Genomic DNA, 21,018 nt, shown 5'->3' with positions numbered 1-21,018 from the left:
TGAAAGACCCACAATCTCTGGTAATCTCTTCTTGTTGCAGAAGGTGGGGCCTATGGTGGAGAAAACTGCCTCCTGGAGATAACAGTACTAGTTGATGGGATTATGTAGCTTGCTTCTTCTACCAGACCTGAGGAAATGGGTAGATGTAATTGAAGAGAGGTAGTCCCTGAAATAAATGTCAGCAACAAAATATAATAGAAGAAAAATAAATCTACTAGCAGGGATATTGTTAAAATATAAACAGTAAGCACAGTAAGGGGTTGTAGAAAAAAACCTGTGAAGTCCCTTCTAGGCCTTTGATTCTATGTTCCATGTTTGCACATAACATAATAAAGAATAGCTTATTAGCCATAGTGATTGACACATTCCTTTAAGCAAGATAACTGTCAGGCACGTCTCCTTCAGCAACCAAGAAAGAAACCACTTAACTCCATTTGTAGAATTCAGAGTACTTTTACTGGTTATGAAGTTTATAGTTTTATAGTTTATAGTTTTATTGACATTTATAGGCCGCCCTTTTCCCTGAGGGGACTCAGGGCGGCTTACAATTAATGGGAAGGGAGTGAAGACAAAGCACAAGAAAGAAAAAAATGTGAATAAAAAATAAACCGATAAAACACAACATTCATTCAGCATTCGGGTGGGGCGAAGTTCGGGTCTTATCCCCAGGCCTGACGGGATAGCCAGATCTTGAGGGCTGTGCGGAAGGTCTGGACGGTGGTGAGGGTACGAATCTCCACGGGGAGATCGTTCCAAAGCGTCGGAGCTGCAACTGAGAAGGCTCTCCTCCACGTAGTCGCCAGTCGGCACTGACTGGCGGATGGAATTCGGAGGAGGCCTACTCTATGCGATCTGATGGGACAAAGGGAGGTAATTGGCAGAAGGCGGTCTCTCAAATAGTCAGATCCACTACCATGGAGGGCTTTATGAATGGTGAGTAGCACCTTGAAGCGCACCCGGAGATCAACAGGTAGCCAGCGCAGCTCACGGAGGATCGGTGTTATGTGGGCGAACCGTGGTGCGCCCACGATCACTCGCGCGGCCGCATTCTGGACTAGCTGAAGTCGCCGGATGCTCTTCAAGGGCAGCCCCATGTAGAGCACATTGCAGTATTCCAGCCTAGAGATCACAAGGGCTCGAGTGACTGTTGTGAGGGCCTCCCGATTCAGGTAGGGCCGCAACTGGCGTACCAGGTGAACCTGGGCAAATGCCCCCCTGGTCACAGCTGACAAATGGTGGTCAAAAGTCAGCTGTGGGTCCAGGAGGACTCCCAAGTTGCGGACCCTGTCTGAGGGGTATAAATTTTGACCCCCCAGCCTGAGTGATGGAACGTTGGCCAAATTGTTGGGAGGGAAGCACAACAGCCACTCGGTCTTGTCCGGGTTGAGTACCAGTTTGTTAGCTCTCATCCAGTCCTTAACGGCCTCAAGACCCCGGTTCATCACATCCACCGCTTCATTGAGTTGGCACGGGGCGGACAGATACAGCTGTGTATCGTCCGCGTATTGATGGTATTTTATCCCGTGCCTCCGAATGATCTCACCCAGCAGTTTCATGTATATGTTGAATAGTAGGGGGAATAAGACCGAGCCCTGCGGCACCCCATAAGTTAGGGGCCTCGGGGACGATCTCTGCCCCCCCACCAACACCGACTGCGACCTGTCCGAGAGGTAGGAGGAGAACCACTGCAAGACGGTGCCTCCCACTCCCACCTCCCGCAGTCGTCGCAGAAGGATACCATGGTCGATGGTATCGAAAGCCGCTGAGAGGTCAAGGAGAACTAGGATGGACGCATGGCCTCCATCTCTGGCTCTCCAGAGATCATCGGTCAATGCGACCAAAGCGGTTTCTGTGCTGTAACCGGGCCTGAAGCCGGACTGGAAGGGGTCAAGATAGCTAGCTTCCTCCAAGGTACGCTGAAGCTGGAAGGCCACCACCTTCTCAATAACCTTCCCAACAAAGGGAAGGTTGGAGACTGGACGATAGTTATTAAGAACGGCTGGATCCAAGGATGGTTTCTTCAGGAGGGGTCTCACCACTGCCGCTTTAAGTGCGGCGGGGAAGTGCCCCTCCCGAAGGGAGGCGGTAACAACCGCCTGGATCCAGCCTCGTGTCACCTCACTGCTGTTGGCAACCAGCCAGGAGGGACACGGGTCCAGTATACAGGTGGAGGCGCTCACAGCTCGCATAGCCTTGTCCACATCCCCGGAGGCAACATCCTGAAACTCAACCCAGAGATGGTCTGCCAAGTTATTCCCCTGTGTCTCGGCTGGATCTGCGGGGGTGGAGTCCAAGTCCGACCGAAACCGAGCAACTTTGTCCGCCAAGAACTGGACATAATCCTCAGCCTTACCCTGTAAGGGGTCCCCTGCCTCCCTCCTAATTAGGAGGGAGCGGGTTATCCTAAACAGGGTGGCTGGGCGGGACTCGGCGGACGCAACCAAGGTGGCGATATGTGTTCTTTTAGTTGTCCTAAGTGCCCGGATGTATTCCTTGGTGCATGCTGTCAGAAGTGCTCGGTTCGATTCGGACCTATCGGACCTCCACACGTGCTCTAGGCGTCTCCTCCGGCGCTTCATCTCCCGGAGCTCCTCGGTGAACCAAGGAGGCCTCCGGGATCCGCCGACCCGGAGGGGCCGTAGTGGCGCAATCCGGTCAAGAGACTCCGATGCTGCCGAGTGCCAGGCAGCAACAAGAGTCTCCGCCGAACTGTGGGCGAGAGTATCAGGAATATCCCCAAGCTCCGTCTGGAACCTTAGGGGGTCCATAAGTCGCCTGGGGCGGAACCACCTGGTCGGTTCCTCCTCCCTACGGTGGGGGTTTGGCCTCCGGAAGTCTAGCCTCAGTAGGCAGTGGTCTGACCACGACAGGGGTATGATCTCATTACCCCTCAGACCAAGATCACAAATCCACTGCTCCGAGAGGAATACGAGGTCGAGCGTGTGACCCGCTGAGTGGGTTGGGCCTCGAATTACCTGGGTCAAGCCCATGGCTGTCATGGAGGCCATGAACTCCTGCGCTCCATCAGAGTGTTCACCGAGCGAAGGCAAATTGAAGTCCCCCAGAACCATAAGCCTAGGGAACTCAATTGCTAGCTCGGCTACCGACTCGAGGAGCGAGGGGAAGGCTGCTGCAACGCAGTTGGGAGGCAGGTACGTTAGCAGCAGACCCACTTGACCCTTGAGGTCCAGCTTCACCAGTAGGGACTCACACCCGACAAGCTCCGGAGCAGGGATCCTACGAGGTGCTAAAGACTCCCGGACAACAATAGCCACACCGTCACCCCTTCCCTGGGCTCTCGGCTGATGAAGCACCTGAAATCCGTCTGGGCACATCTCTACGAGGGGGACTCCTCCCTCCGTGCCCAGCCATGTCTCAGTAATACATGCCAGGTCTGCCCTCTCGTCTAAAATTAAGTCCCGGACGAGAGGAGCCTTGTGAACAACAGACCTGGCATTTAGCGACAGCAGCCTGAGACCAGGGTCCTGATTACTCGCGCCATCTGACCTTGGAGTGGGACTCATAGGGCCGGAAGGAGGGATCTCTGTGATGTAGCGAGCCCTCCTTCCCCGGTAATGGCCAGCCCTAAAGTCCCCGCCGTATCTGCCTCTCCCTGTTATGACCGCAATGCTCCGACCCTCTCCCGTGGGTGTAGTCCCCCCAACCACCCCAATGACCCCCACTTTCCCCGGCAGGTCCTCCGAATCAGACATACTCATTCACTCACCCAAGCAGTCCCCACATAGAAGTTAAAACATATAAAATACAATGGTAATAAATGGTAAAAGTGGGATCATTCACTCAATCACATACAATCCCATGCACTCACCATACCAATTTAAAAAATTGCGCAGCGAAGTCCGTACAAGGCTGGTAAGAAGAGAAAATATGAAGTCCAATAGGGGTGTTCCGTTCCTCTCCTTTTTCCTCTAAGTTCCAAATCTACCCAACAGAGGGGGGTGTCACACCTTAAGGAGGGTCGAGTTAGGTGGAGCAGAAGGAGGGGGGGGATCCCGGCGGGTCGTAGTGGCAGCAAGCAAGCTGCCAGGTCTCATCAGGCGACCCGTCATATCGATCACCCCCTCTAATAAGTTCAATACAGTCCAAAGGGGAGGGTGGTTAAAGGCAGAATAGGTCCAAATGTCAATAACAGCAACAAAAGCCGGAAAGCCAGTCATGGTAGAAAGAGTCTAATGTACAAAAGTCTATTTACTGTATCAACCCTCTTAGTAATTAAAGTCAAAATTAGACCAAAGGAAAAACTCATCCCAGATGGAAAAAAAAAGGGGAGTAAATACCCCATTCAATAGCTGGGCCAGGCGTTCTCAAGGGGCCTCAGCAGACGGAGAGTTAATCAGGCTTCCTCCCAAGCAAGAGGGAGGTCGGGTTTCATAGAGCAGCTGGGCCACGGTGTTGGGCGGCTCAGCGGAATCCACGATACCGGCGTCTTCGGCGTCTTTTGGAGGTGGCAGCCTTGGGGAGTAAAAACTCAGTAGTCCGCTGCCACCCCCAGGACCGGGAGATGTTCACGCTGCCTCAGCTCCCTCGGCTCACCTCCAAAACTCCAAAACTCAGTTCCTCCTTTCAACGGGGATTTTTGCAGGGGGAGGTCGGATTTCACAAATCAGCTGGGCCGCGGTGTTAGGCGGCGTCAGCGGAATCCACGGTGTCAGCGTCTTTCGGAGGTGGCAGCCCTGGTGAGTAAAACTCAGCAGTCCACTGCCACCCCTAGGACCCGGAGAGGTTCACGCTGCCTCAGTTCTCTCGGTGAAAAGATAGCCATGAAGTAAAGCAAGGTCTGAGGCAGAAACGCGCAAAATCATACATATCAAACATTTGCCTAACCCTCTTCCCCCAACAACCCCCACCCCATTGCCCAATCTGCAAATCCCATAGGTGTATGTGGGTGCATCTCCAAGAAGCATCATCAGGTTGGTATGCAGGATGGTTGGCCTTGACCAACTCCAAACAACGGTCCTCAGCATGCGCAGAAGAGGGTGAGAACGAAACTCCCTTTTTTACCACACTCCTGTACCAATTATTCCCATTCCAAATACCATGCCCCCCTCCCCGTTTCTATGGCAGCCAAAAGCAAATAGCAAAGCAGAGGCTGACAATAACAGAGATTGGAAGTTCATGGGAATCCAACCAATTTCTGTGGTTCCCTCAAATATTATATTCTTATTTTCAGATGCTTTTTCAACAGAAATTGAGGAGGGTTAGAAATCTGGAAATCTGTTCTCTTGATTCATTGGGCAGGAATCTACATCAACAATCACCCAGAATAAAAATCCAAAAATCATAATGTATTTGAAAAATGAATTTGATAGCTTATATATAATACAATACAATACAATAGCAGAGTTGGAAGGGACCTTGGAGGTCTAATCCAACCCCCTGCCTAGGCAGGAAACCCTATACCGTTTCAGACAAATGACTATCCAACATCTTCTTAAAGATTTCCAGTGTTGGGGCATTCACAACTTCTGGAGGCAAGCTGTTCCACTGATTAATTGTTCTAACTGTCAGGAAATTTCTCATGAGTTCTAAATTGCTTCTCTCCTTGATTAGTTTCCACCCATTGCTTCTTGTTCTACCCTCAGGTGCCTTGGAGAATAGTTTTACTCCCTCTTCTATGTGGCAACCCCTGAGATATTGAAACACTGCTATCATGTATCCCTTAGTCCTTCTTTGTTGCTCTTCTCTGCATTCTTTCTAGAGTCTCCACATCTTTTCTACATCGTGGCGACCAGTGGTGGGTTTCAAATATTTTTACAACCTCTTCTGTAGGTGTGGCCTGCTTTGTGGGAGTGGCTTTCTGGCCATGTGACTGGGTGGGAATGGCTTGCCAGCCATGTGACTGGGTGGGCGTGGCCAACTTGTAAAATGTGGTGAAACTCACTTAACAACACTCTTGCTTAGCAACCAAAATGTTGGCTCAGAAACTCTGGCATTTGAAGCACACAAGTTTTAAAGCTGTCAAGTTACAAGACCCTTGCACCCCTAACCCTTTAGAAAAAAACCCCAGGGCTGTTCAAACTTGACAGCTTTAAGACTTGTGGACTTCAACTCCCAGAATTCCTCCTCCAGTCATGTTGGCTCAGGAACTCTGGCATTGAAGTGTGCAAGTCTTAAAGCTGTCAAGTTACAAGACCTTTGCACCCCTAACCCTTTAGGGAAAAAAACCAGGGATGCTCACATTGGACAGCTTTAAGACTTTAAGGTTTAGATACGACTCTTAGAGGTGGGCGAGGTGATTGGTGAGCCAGCCAATCAGTGAGTGGTGGGTGGGGCAAGTGTGGTGCGGACGGGCAGGGGGAGGGAGCTGGAACCAGTTCTAAATGGCACGGTAGATTTGTGGAACCTCTTCTATAGAAGGGGTTATAACTGCCAGGAACCCACCCCTGGTGGTGACCAAAACGGAATGCAGTATTCTAAGTGTGACCTTACCAAGGCATTATAAAGTGATATTAACACTTCATGTGATCTTGATTCTATCCCTGTTTATGTAGCCTAGAACTGTGTTGGCTTTTTGGCAGCTGCTGCACACTGCTGGCTCATATTTAAATGGTTGTCCACTAGGACTCCAAGATCCCTCTCACAGTTACTACTATTGAGCAAGGTACCACCTATACTGTACATACTGCATTTCATTTTTCTTGCCTAAATGTAGAACCTTACTCTTTTCACCATTGAATTTCATTTTATTAGATAGTGCCCAATGTTCAAGTTTGTCAAGATCCTTCTGTATCTTAAGCCTATCTTCTGGAGTGTTGGCTATTCCTGCCAACTTGGTGTCATCTGCAAATTTGATGTTCCCCATTTATTCCCTCATCCAAATTATTGATGAAGATGTTGAAGAGTATTGGGCCTAAAACAGAGCCTTGGTGTACTCCATTGTGTACCTCCCTCCATGTAGATGCAGTTCCATTGAGGACTACACATTGAGTGTGGTTGGTCAGCCAGTTACGAATCCATCTGGTGGTGATGCTGTCTAATCTACATTCTTCTACTTTATCTAGTAGTAGGTTATGGTCTACCTTATCAAATGCCTTACTGGAGTCCAGTGGTGAGATTCAAATAATTTAACAACCGGTTCTCTGCCGTAATGACCAGCTGGGTAGGCATGGCTCGGTGGTCATGTGACTGGGTGGGTGTGGCCAACTCAACGTGACTCACATCGATGCCCGCTTCGCTTTAGCTGTTACAATGTAATAAGGGTTAACCAGAGAAGCAGTTTCTGTAATCAGGGCAATAAAGATTAGGCTAGAAACAACACCAGAATGTTTCCTTCCTGCCTTCCTTACAGGATTAGCCCTGTAAAGTGGAAAAAAACAAAAGGAGATTTCTTCCAACAACCGGTTCTCCCGAATAGGTGTGAACTGGCTGAATCCCACCACTGCTGGAGTCCAAGCATATATCTAAGAATAGAATCTGCTAATTGGCGTCTCTCTGTGTGTGCTATTCTGTTCTAAAATGATGGGACTTACTTTCTGAAGAGCCTTGCTGGTTCTGAATTACAAGTTTATTATTGTTGTTCAATAACTGCTGGTTATTGCTTTGAAATGTTCCCTAATATTAATTTACTGCAAAGAAATGAGTCATATATTAATGTTAAAAAATTCATTGGGATGCTTGTACTTTCTGGTGCAGAAGTTATTAAATGTATTAATGCTGCAGGAAAATGATGTGCTCCTGATTCTGCTTATTTTAGGATGAATATCAGATCTTGTTTCAAAGGATTAACTTTCTGCTACAAAGCATTAGCTGGGCTTTCTTAAACAAAAGCAAAAATAATCCTCTCTTTCATATCTTTTTTCCTAAGAAGTTAAAATCTGACTGTGCATGTCTTTTCGAGTTGACTGAGGCACAGTCCAGCATGATTATCTGGGAAGAGAATAAAAAACCAAGTGGAATCAAAGACACTTTTTTTGTCTCAACATCTATCCTTTGGAACTGTTGTGATTCAGTTGGTCCCAAACTTGTTGGCCTTCTATGGGGTCTTGGAAACTTTGTTATTCCTGTAAGTGTTGTCCTACAATTGATTTGGGTTGGAATACTGTATATTGTAATTTTGGGTTGGAAACTATATATTGTAATTTAGCCTCAGTCATTGTGGCATAGCAGTGTACCCTTGTATTGATTTAGCAATAATAATACCACTTTAGACAGCCCTCTCTATATGATTTACCAAATCTCATCTCTTGACAAGGAGACCTTAATCTTAATAGCTTCATAATCTTTAACATTAACTAACTTTATCCAGTATTGTTAAGGCTTATGCAAAAATTCCAGTTGGGAGCTTTAATTCATTGGCAAGTCATTATTTTCCAAATTTTAATTATTAGTTTATATTTTTACATTTCTCCTTAGATCTCTTCCTCTTGCATCTAGTCCTTGATTGTGAAAAAATTGAAAAACATACACTTTAGCCACCAAGAAGTAGCCAACCTCTGTTTTATGAGGTAGTAGATCAGGTATTGTCAAGTCTCCAAGAAGAAATCTTGGAAGTAGTTACATGGTTTTTGGATTCTGCTTGTTTTCTAAGAGCCATAAATCATTCTTAGGTGGACCCAATAAAGGAGAATATTTGTAACTTAGGTTTGAAATAAAGGGTCCTTGGTACTCTATGAGCTTGATTGTTTTCTTGCAGACATTTTATTACCCAAACTAGTAATATCAACAGTGCTAGTCAGTGCTAATGCCCTTGTACTTCATGACTAATTTCCTTATGTGCTTCTAGACCTTCTGTTTCAGACTTTCTATTTCAGAGCTGACTTTTAAATATTACTCAAAATGGTAATAATTAGATTCATCCTGATTCAGTGTAGTCTGGTAAATCAGAATGATTTTTCCCCATCTTGAACCCAATATGGAAAATAGAAGTGGAATAGTGTATTGAGATGGACAGAGAAATTGCGTAGAATAAACAAAGGTTAAAAAAGATGCAAAATAAGTAAAACTGAGATTGTTGGGTGCCAAAATATTGTGTCCAAGTCCTTGGCTATTAGATTAATACTGTAAACAAGTGCAGTAGTCACAATCTGGTATATCTTACAAACATCTATTATTCGAGTCAATTTTGCATGAGGAGAAGCTCAAAGATGTAATTTATCAGCTTAATTGCTGCTTTAATTTGATATCAAGCCCATTTGCCTATGGTCTTTTGTATCACAATTTCCTTTTTCTGAAATTAGAAGCCTAGATATTGCTTATATCTGAATTTCCTTAGGCCTGACAAATAATGATTTATGCATGAGAAGTGAATTCTCAATTTTTAAAAATGTTTGCCCATATTTACAAGAGAACATATACAAAATATATTGAAATGCTCAAATGTTTTAACCAATTTAACCAAAATAATACAATTGATCTGGGTTAAATAATCATCAAATTTCACATTCCAACCATCTAAGCATTTATTACTACCACAGCATTAGTCTTTCATGTCATGGTACATTTATTTTAAGATGTGAAAATATAGTAACATTTGCATGCAGACAATTTGAAAAAGTAAATGACTGCTTTCTGAATGAAAGGCCTGACACATTCAATTCTTAATAGCAGTTAGATTATTTTTTCAAGTACCGTATTTTCACGACCATAAGCCGCACTGAAAATCCTAAAATTTGATCCAAAATCGGCAGTGCGGCTTATAACCCGGTGCACTTTATATGTGGAAAAAGATCTCCCAGCTGCTTTGCTCCTCGCGACTGCAATAGATGTCCAGAAGCGGCCCCTGGGGCCAATGGGGACCGGACCCCCAGCTCGACAGCCCCTGTCGCCTCTGGACGTCCACCGCAGCTGTGAGGAGCCGAGGAGAGCGCGGAGAAGAGCGCGCGATGGCCCCCGGCGCTCCGGGAAGCGGGAGAGGCGCGCGGCCCGGCCTCTCCTCCCTGGACGCCGCAGCAGCAGCCCCAAGCGCACCGATCCCCGCGCCCTTCGCATCGGGGCATGCTCTTGCAGCACGCCCCGATGCGAAAAACACAGAGATCGGTGCGCCGCGACGTCCAGGGAGGAGAAATCAAACCGCGCGCCTCTCCCGCCTCCCGGAGCGCCAAGAACCGTCGCGCGCTCCCCTCCACACTCTCCTCGGCTCCCCACAACCGCAACAGACGTCCAGAAGCGACAGGGGCCACCGAGCCGGAAATCCAATCCCCACCAGCCCCCACCATCCCCACCAGCGCGCGACGGCCCCCGGCGCTCCGGGAAGTGGGAGAGGCGCGCGGCCCGGCCTCTCCTCCCTGGACGCCGCAGCAGCAGCCCCAAACTCACCGATCCCAGTGCCTTTCGCATCGGGGCGCGCTGCAAGAGCATGCCCCGATGCGAAAAACACAGAGATCGGTGCGCCCGGGGCCGCCGCTGCGACGTCCAGGGAGGAGAAACCAAGCCGCGCGCCCCTCCCAGCCGCCCTCGGCGCCCCCCGGAGCGCCAAGAACCCTCGTGCCGCTCCTCGCAATTGCAACAGATGTCCAGAAGCGTCGGGAAATGTGCGGCTTATAACCCGGTGCGCTTTATATGTGGAAAAAGTTTGAAAAATTAACGTTAATTGATACTGCGGCTTATAATCCGGTGCGGCTTTTGGTCGTGAAAATACGGTATATCATTTTTTGAATTTTATCTTGTATAATTTTATGCATGACAAAGCAATGAAAGTATTCTGACAGGATATGTATTGTAGATAGAGTCATGTGTCAATAGCAAACTGATTTCAGACTGAGAAATGAGACTTTAAACATTGTCTTTGGCTATTTACAATCAGTTGAAAGAAAAATTGTGCTTTCTAGATTTTGAAGGAACGTCAACAACTCAAGTGCAAAGAATCCAGAATGACATGAAGATCCATCAGGATAATATGCTGAGGAAGGTCAAAATTTTGTTTTTAAATTAATCAAAAGAGTAGACACTATATTCTCTGAGTTGAGAAGATTAATTAAGAAGATGCTAGAACAGAATTGAAAAATCCCTTTAGGATTTAGGGGTACACATTTTATCTCAAACCAAAGCATGTTAATTTGACCCCAATATATTGTGTGAATCCAGGGGATTTAGACTTTTCAATAAGGCTTAGTTAAAACAAACAATGGTTTAGCATTATGCTTATTCAAAACCCTAGTAATGGTAGTTCAAAGAAATCAGAATCTCAAGAAAACACATTCCAGAATAATAGTAATACGTAGAATCAAGGAACTTAAACTTCTTTAAAACAGGAAAATTTGTCCTTATAAAAGATACACGCATACAACCAGCAAGTATATCAGTAAATAAAACAAGGCAGAGTGGATGGAAATAAACAATATGATGCCATAAATATTAAAATTGTAATCAGTTCTATATATTTCACTGATGCTTCTTCCTTAAAGAACATGTAGGGTAGCACCAATGTAGCACAATAGTTAAAATATTGGACTGAAGCAGAGAGTCTAAGGGGCAACTCAAAGATAGAATTTCAGGTGGCTTTGGGATCATTCACTTTCATTAAAAATTATTTCCCTTTTGTTGTGGGAATGAACCAGGGAAAATTCCCATGTATGTTACCCTGATCTTCCAAAGGAAAGAGGGGTTAGAAATACAACAAATACAATAAATAAATAATGAACTCTACACTAACAAGTGAAAATAACTTTATAAAGACAGACATAAAAGAGAAACCCAGCTAGCAGAGTTTTCTGATTACAAAACAGAGAGGGAAAAGTGATACTGATCTAACACGACATCTGAAGAATATTGTGGAATAATTTGCATAACAGAAGATCAGAAAATGCCTATATCTGAACTATTTTTTTTAAAACTAAATCATTGGTCAATAAGACAGTTGTGATTCTAGAGTAACTTGACAAATTAAAAATTTACAAATCAAATGTATAAACAATATCCATTACATAAGAGCCAGTGTGGTGTAGTAGTTAAGGCATCAGGACTTCCAGTGGCTCTGTGTAGCCTGAAGATTGGCTCTTCTGAGGAGCTCCAGCCCCGAGATCGCGTTACACCGTTTGGACAGCATATATCAGCCGTCTGACAGTTTGATAACCCTTTCCTCGGGAAAAGAAGAAGGGGGAGAGCTGCTGAGCATGGGTAGAGCTCCATTAACCCCCCCCCCAGGAGATAATTCGGTTGTGTGGCTGTAGCTCGGCACACTCCACGCCCGGGACTCATTCTGCTTTTCACAGAAACAAAGGCTCACGACCACCCCTGCACAATGTTTGATTTACATCTGAGCAAAAAGCAGGCAGAGCAAATATCGGAGAATCTACAACTGTAGGTATACTTAAACTTTAGCTCCATTTAACAAAAACTCCTTCTGTTAAATCTAATGAGACAAAAGATAAAATGGCGCTGGAGTTTTGAAGGTGGGGCTGAACTGTAATTTAACAAACTACTACAGAGTTTAAGATCACTTAAAACAGCATTGATTTATTAATAAGTTACAAGAGTAATAATTGGAATAAGCGGTTTTTTGGACTTAATAAATTGGTGGAAGATAAGCTTAATTGAAGGTTAGAAATGGCTTCAAAACAATTTAAAACAACGACTTCAAAGAGTGCTGGTAACTCTCCAGCCCCAACAAATAAATTACAGTCATTATTACCCCCTCCCCCCGCTCCTGTTCCTGCTCCTGCTCCTGCTGCAGAAGTGTTAACCCAGGACGTGCTGCAAAGAGTTTTAAAGGACACTTTAACAGAGCAGGCAGTTGCTTTAGAACTTAAGATAAAGGAAAATGTTTCAGCTGCCTTCAAGGCGGTCTTGAAGGAAATTTTTGGAATCAAAGAGCTAATCCAGATTCGCAACCAAGAGATAAGAGAAGATATTGTGGAAGCCTTTAAAGGCTAGTCTGGCTATGTATCTTTATTGGATGATAAAGTGGAAGAAATTAACCAGTCTAATGTCAATTTAGTAAGTAAAGTCGAAGAAGTTCAAAGCAAGGTTGATAATACAGAATCAGAAATTACAATGCTACAATATAGACAGATGAAACTTGCTTTGAGAATAAGAGGCCTTAAAGAGAATAATCAAGAAAACCTGAAGGAGATTCTTTCAGAAGCCTTTGATCAGTAGGTCAAAAGAGTGGACTATGACTGGCAAATAGACAAAATATACCGCATTAATTCATGGATTGCCAGACAGAAACAACTACCAAGAGATATTGTAGTCTACTTTGCTATGAGGAATACAAGGAACCTGATACTACAAGAGTCCTATAAAACCAAGTTGCAGATTGCGGGCCAGGAGGTGCTAGTTTTGAAGGAAATTCCACCAAAAATGTTGAGGTCCAGAAAAGACTATGCATTCCTAGTGGATGAACTTAAAAACCGCCAGATACAATATAGATGGGAAGCCCCAGCCGGATTAGTGGTCAACTACCTGGGACAAAGATACCATCTTAACTCAGTTTGGAAGGCCAGAGATTTTTAGAGCAACGTATTAAAGGCTGGTTACCCCTCATCTCCAGGATCTAGAGAAAGGGAGCAAGCAGGAGAGGCCAGACAGCAAGATGCCCAAGGATCATTGGAGGTGGCCCAAGTTCTGAATCTTCTGATGGAGTCAGACGGAATTAAGGAGCAAAGGCAAACCTGAGCGGCTACCAAACACAAGGAACAAGAACTAAAGAAGCAACAAGCCCAGCAACAAGCCCAGACAACGGTTCAAGAAACCATAAATATCAACTCAGAAGCAGTGGGAGGAGCTAGACCGAAAATCAAACTACAGGATTTCCAGGTGGCTCTTAAAAAGCTTCAGGGAGCTAAAGATGACAATTAAATTTTTAACTTGGAATGTCACTGGCTTAAACTCACCACAGAAAAGGAAAAAATATACCACTATCTGAAACAATTTAAAAATGACGTAATTTGCTTGCAAGAAACACATATTAGAACAAATGACCAGAAATATTTGATGAATGCAAGATTGGGACAACATTTTGTGACCTCCGCTTCAGAGAAGAAAAATGGTATAGTTATATACCTAAGAAAGGATATAAAGGCTGAACTAATTGAAGCAGACTCTCAAGGAAGATATATTGCAATTGCAAAACTACCTAAGTCTTTTTTTGATATGATGGATGATTTGGAGCTAAGAGATATCTGGTGGGAAAGGAATGTTAAAGAGCAGGAGTTTACATTTTTTTCTGATAGGCATCAATCTTTTTCTAGGATTGATTTTATACTAACTACAAATGATTTTCTTTCTAAGGTAAAGAAGACGAAGATATGCTCCAGAGCCTTAACAGACCATAACCCGGTCTGGATGGAATTGGAATATGGGAAGGAATCTAGAAGGTGCTGGAGGTTAAATATGGGAAAATTTCAAAGAATGCAAAAAATTGCCGACAGAATATTTTGTTTTCAATATGAACAAGGGTACATCTATGGAAATGGTTTGGGATGCAAGCAAATCGTATATGAGAGGAGTTTTAATACATTTAAATGAGCTATATAGACATAGGGGAAAAAAAGAAAGGAACTAGAGGAAGAGATAAAGAAGAAAGAGCAGGAGTTAATATCCAACCCAGGTGATAAGAAGACAAAAGAGGCAATTACCTTATTACGAGTGCAATTTAATATGTTGATGGCTACTGATGACCAGGTGGCTACTAATTTGTTATATGCTAAACATAATACTTTTTGCAATGCAAATAAACCAGGCAGATGGTTAGCATATATGACAAGGAAAAAACATAAATCTCGTACTATAGAAAAAATATACCATAAAGATAAAGAAGTTCATCAACAGGATATGATTTAAAAGGTTTTCTTAGAATTTTACACAAGATTGTACACTGGTGATAAAATACAAGGCTTAGATATAGATAGATACTTGGAGAAAGAAAAAATACCTATAGTTAAAGATGAGCAAAGGGAGAGATTAAACCAACCAATAACTTCGGAGGAAATCCTCCAGGTAATTAAACAGTTAAAAGTTGGGAAAGCACCTGGTACAGATGGATTGACAGCAGTTTATTATAAAAAATTATAATTAAAAATGGTAGAACCCCTTAAAGAATTATTTAACAGAATCCAATTGCAAGGAAGGGTACCTCCATCTTGGAGAACAGCTTTCATATCCCTGATTCCCAAAGAAGATCAAGATCTCAGCCAGCCCAAAAATTATAGGCCTATATCATTACTCAATACAGATTACAAAATTTTTGCTAAAATATTAGCAAAGAGGTTGATGTTAGTTATACAACAACTGATCCACAATGATCAAACTGGTTTTATACAAGGGAGACAAATGAGACATAATGTAAGACAAAGTGTTAATATATTGGAGTATCTGGGAAAGAATATGAGTCCCCGCAGCGCTCATATTTCTGGATGCGGAGAAAGCATTTGATCGAGTGAATTGGCAATTTCTAATGAAAATAATACAAAGGATGCAAATTGGAGAGCACTTTATACAATCTATCAAGGCAATATACCAGGAACAAACAGCACAAATTATAGTTAATGGTAAGCTTAACAGAACCTTTTAAAATTGAAAAAGGTATAAGACAGGGTTGTCCTCTATCTCCATTATTGTTCATTTTAACCCTGGAGTTATTGCTGAATAAAATATGGGGGTCAGATGACTTACAGGGAATTAAGATTAGACATCACAAATACAGATTACGAGCATTTGCGGACGACTTGGTTGTAACTTTAACCCAACCAGGGAAATCTACTAAGGCCTTAATGAATATGATTAATCAATATGGTCAAGTATCCGGGTTTAAAATAAATTTAGGCAAAACAAAGATGTTAGTTAAACATATGAACACAAACCAAAGAGAAGAATTAGAAAGAATAACAGAATGTGAGATAGTAAAAAAGGTTAAATATTTAGGAGTTTATATTACAACCTCAAATGGGAAATTATATAAGTATAATTACGAACCATTGTGGCATAGAATACAGGTAGAGATGAAAAAATGGGAAAAACTACAACTGTCTTTGTTGGGAAGGATAGCAGCAGTAAAAATGAATGTTTTGTCTAAGTTTTTATTTCTTTTTCAAATGATACCAATACTTAAAAAAGATGAAAATTTGGTAGATTGGCAGAAGGGTATTAATAAATTTGTCTGAGCAGAGAAGAAACCGAGAATAAAACTTAAAATAATGCAAGATGTACGTGAGAGAGGAGGTTTGAAAATGCCAAACTTAACATTATACTATGAAGCAGTAGTTTTATCAATAATTAGTGATTGGATCAACTCAATGGAGGATAGAATACTGAACATTGAAGGGTATGATTGGGTATATGGTTGGCACGCTTATTTGATATATGATAAAAAGGTGGATAAGACTTTTAAAAGTCATATTTTAAGGAATGCTCTACTGCATGTCTGGAAAAAAATATCAATATAAATTAAATGACAAGATACCCATGTGGGCAATTCCCAGACACGCAATAGAGAATATAAGCATAGAACAAAAACAGGATGTAACCACATATAGACAGCTTCTCACTATAGAAAGAGGTATATTACAGTTAAAATCTCTGAATGTATTAAAAGAAAGGGTGATTCAAACATGGTTTCAGTATGGTCAGTTACAGGCCAGATGGAAAAAAGACCAGAAAATTAGCATCACACAGAACGAAGACAATCTACTAAAACAAATTAGGGATCAAAGCCCAATGCATATAAAAAGGTTATATAATATTGATAGAAATAGATTCTGAAACTGAATTAGTTAAAGACTGTATGATAAAGTGGACACAAAATTTTGAAAAACCAATAATGATGGATACACGGGAAAAGATATGGGTAAGGAACGTAAAATTTACTCAAGCCCAAAACCTGAGAGAGAACTTCTACAAGATGTTTTATAGATGGCACTTAGCTCCTAAAAAATTGGCTTGTATGTATCCAAATTTACAACCTAAATGCTGGAGATGTGATTGTGTTGATGCTATGTATTACCATATATGGTGGACTTGTAAAAAGGTTAAAGCATTTTGGATAAAAATATGGTGGATTATGCAAAATATTATTAAAAAGAGGATAAAGTTTACTCCTCAGTTATTCCCGTTAGGTATAATTACAGACTGTACAGTTATAGAGACTAATATGATTTTGAACCTTACAACAGCAGCAAGACTATTGGTAGCGCAGTACTGGAAGAAGGAAGAATTACCTACTATTCAAGAATGGACACTAAAATTAACAAACTTAGCAGAGATGGCTAAAATATCTGCATATCTTAAGGACCACTCAGATGAGAAATATAAGCTGGAATGGAGAAGATGGATTGACTATATTCAGAATAAATATGGGACTAAGAAATTCCAGATAGCTTATGAGTAAATGAGCAAGGAAGGATACAATTTTCTTAAAGTTAGCTTTACAAAAGGGGAGTTAAAGTACAAGTGAGGGATGATGCTAAAGTCTGTTAGCTTATTTTAGAATATGTATGTTAATGTTTATACCCTGTATTTGCTCTGGGAGGTTGGGGGTGGGTGGGGGGGAGTTGGGGTTGGGGGGGAGGGGAGGCATATATTTGTAAAACCTTTTTTTTAAAAAAATCAATTAAAAAAAAGCAGCAGGCTACAAACTGAGAGAGTGTGAATTTTAGTCCTACCTTGGCATAAAAGCCAGCTGCGAAACCTTGGGCCAGTCTCTCTCAGCCCTAGCTGAAAAACCTTTCCAAGAAAACTGCAGGGACTTATCTGGGTAGTTTCTGAGGATTGGATATGATGGGATTCTTTTTTTTTTTTTACTACCGGTAAAAAAAAGCTACGCTGCCAGTAGACTGGCATGGTGAGGGATCATGTGACTGAGCAGGCATGGCCAACTCAACGTGCGTGACGTTGAATTGGCCACACCCACTCCATCACATGACCCCCCCCTCACCAAGCCACACCCACAGACCCTGCTACTAAAAAATATTTACAACTATTGCAGCCTTTCTGTCCAGGGTATGTGGTGGCTAAACTCAGAATCAGCCAAGGCGAATGGCGAGCGGGCAGCGGCTCTGGGGCCTCAGGGAATGGCACATCCCTGGGCCCCGGCCTCCAACCCAAAGTGAAGGGTGAACACGTGGCATGCTTACCTTTGGAGCAGAGTGGGTGAGGTGCAGAGGCGACTGGCAAGGTGAGGCGATTAGCTGGGCCATGTGGTGAAGGCAACATATATAGGGTGGGAGTGGGCTGGTGAGTGGGCGAGCAGGTGAGTGGGGGTGAGTGGCAAGCAGCAAGTGGGTGAGCGAGTGGACAGAGGCAGCGTCAGCCAGAGGTGATATTTACCAGTTCGGTGAACCAATCAAAATTTCCGCTACCGTTTCACTCAAACCGGTCCGAACTAGCTGAATACCATCTCTGATGCCAGTCCATGAAGTGTCATCACAAAGTTTCATTTGTGACAAAAATTCAAAACCTGCTTTGGCATTAAAACTCATGTTTATAGTTTTATGGGATGCAGATGGATTTATTCACATGAATTTTCCTAAACCTACACTACTATCAATTCAGAGTGGTACAATATTTTGAAGCAATGCTGAAACAGAGTTCAGAAGCACAAGAAAGACATTTTGCTGCAACATGACAATGCAGGGAATTGTGAAGTTAGATCTTTCTGTTTCACCCATCCACCATCCATCATAATACCAAACAGACTTTGATGGTGAGCAACTTTGATGCTGAGCTTTTTTCTAAATTGAATAAATAACTTTGTGGGCATCTGACTCAAAAGAAGAGGTTGAAAGTATTGTGAAAACTGTTGAAGAGACAAAGTATGGCGGTCTTTGTGATGGCTTTAAGAAGCTTATCTGTCATTGGCAGAAATGTAGAGTGAATTGTGACAACTATGTGGAAAAGTAAATATAAGTAACAAACGAGCTCATTTCAAGGGCAATTTTCCTGTTTAAAAAAAAATCCCCTATTTAAACTAAAGAAGGTAAAGGGATTACTTCTCATTAGAAATCAATTATTTGTTCTATAAACCTAAGCTATGAACTATTTGGCTATATACAATTTTAAATTACATTTTGATAAACCAAAAATTTAAATTACACTAAATCAGTAAACTAATAAAATATCCATCATAGAAATGGGCCATCTAAAAGCACAATGTTATTTAGAAATGTCATCTCAGGAAACATAAATGTTATTCATTCAATCTTTGACAACAGAAACAGGGAGTGGGATGAATGCAAAGGAGGCTTGGGAGGGAATTGAGGAATTCAAGTAAGCTGAAGCAGCCCAGGATAGCCCCTACACCCCAAGGTCAAATGCGGAGGAAACTCTTAGCTGCTCAGAATGTTCTCAAAACAAAATGAATACAACTTATTGGTGGACAATGAACTGTGGGGAGGTCCAGGGGGAAAGGGAAATTTTACCTATGCTGGTTTTCATGAGAAAACTTTAGAACTGGTTTTGCTACTTCTGTGCCTATGTGGAATTATCAGTAAAATTATACTTTTGGTAAAATAATGTCCCAAGAGTTTCTTTTGCTGCATTTACCAATGGGATATTTGACATTAAGCCAGTTCTAACGTGGTACCAGATGGCTACTGAAGTGACTTGATGGAATACCATGAATACACCAGGCAGAATAGTTGGCCTCACTGGGTGCTGGAGAAGTGAGTGACCCTCTTAGAGGAAGAAAAGGTGGTGTACCTCCAATCAGAAGAGGGAAGCCCTGTCAAAGTCCAGAAGCTTGCTTCTCCTATGGAAATGAGGGACACTGAGCCATCAAATGCTGAACGCCATGTCTGGTAAATACTCCCCCCCAGGGCCAGCTGAAAAGCAAGAAACCTCTGGCAAAACCAAAGGAGAAGACTCACATAGAGCAACAGGTCATGGAGTTCTCTCCCCTGCAGTCCAGTGGGGAGGAGGAAATTCTGACCCCCACCAAGATGAGACCTGTTTTCTATGAGAGTGACAGCAAAGGAGAAGCCGACCTGATAGTATGCAGCACCATCATCTCTGAGATGGCTATGGTGGAAATTGTGGTGTCCTCTTCAGGAGTAACAGGAATCCTTTCTGCCCTATTGGATTCAGGATGTCTAACACTGCCAGGTTAGCCACCAAGTGGTAGAGAAGTTAGGGAATAAGACTGAGAAAATTGAGACAGCTTATGGCATTTTCCTAATTGGACCATTTGATAACAGGAGTTGTACCAGTGACCTGCCTGATTGAACCTGTCAAGCTCAAGGCTGGGACTCAGGTAGAGATTTATTGTAGCCCCTGCAACAATGTAAGCAATGGTCCTAGGCTAAGAATGGTTGAAAAAATAGAACCCCTTCCATGGACTGGGACACAAGCCCCCTGGACTGTTACCAGTTCCACCTGATGCCATTTCAGTTACAGGGAGCACCTGCAGTATTCATGCAATTGATAAATGAGATCTTATATGAGCATCTGTACAAAGGAGTCTTGGTATACCTGGGTGATTTATTAATCTATACCAAGACCAAGAGGACCATGTGAAACTGGTCAGAGCTGTGCTTGAAAAAATTGCAGAAGGCTCAATTTATGCAAAGCTGTCCAAGTGTGACTTTCTTTTTTTTTTTAATGAAAACTGTTTTATTTCATTTTCATTTTATACAATCACTTATATACTGTGCATTTGAAAAAAGCAATAAACACAACTCATCTTCCACCATTGAAAACCAACATAGCACTTCAATCCTCCATACACCCTTTCTTCTCCCCCTCCAACTTTCATTTCTCCCCTCCAACATTCCCCTCTTCTACTTCCCTTCCCCCTCAGACATTCCTTTCTCCCCTTCCCTCCATCTCACCCTCCTTACATTCCCCTCTCACTCCCTCTTTACTTCTCCCTCTTCTTTCCCTCTGCTCCTCACTTTGGTGTATTCCTACCATTCATTAATCTATTCAATTTATATTTTACACTAAAATTTAAAAAAAATGAAAAAAAAGGAAAATAAAAGGAAAAGAGAAAAAAAAGAAAAAAGAGCAACAGTATACGAGTGTATTCTTATTGTTCTGAAAATTGAAACTATATTTCCACCCTCCCCCCCTCCCCCCCATAAACCCCCCTCCCTAATCCCCTTCCGACTTCCCAGGTCCCATACCCGG

General features: G+C 42.9%; 1 pseudogene; it reads left to right on the top strand.

Annotated features, from left to right (window-relative positions):
- Positions 1-13,575, top strand: part of LOC148043318 (uncharacterized) — a 53,382-nt pseudogene extending 39,807 nt beyond the window's left edge.
- Positions 13,576-21,018: the final 7,443 nt, after the last annotated feature.

This window comes from Thamnophis sirtalis, unplaced genomic scaffold (assembly GCF_051295495.1).
Source record: "Thamnophis sirtalis isolate CommonGarterSnake01/CBP01778 unplaced genomic scaffold, rThaSir2_p1.2 scaffold_12, whole genome shotgun sequence".
NCBI lineage: Eukaryota > Metazoa > Chordata > Lepidosauria > Squamata > Natricidae > Thamnophis > Thamnophis sirtalis.
Note: the sequence above shows the minus strand (reverse complement) of the source record. Positions and strands in the feature narration are given on the sequence as shown.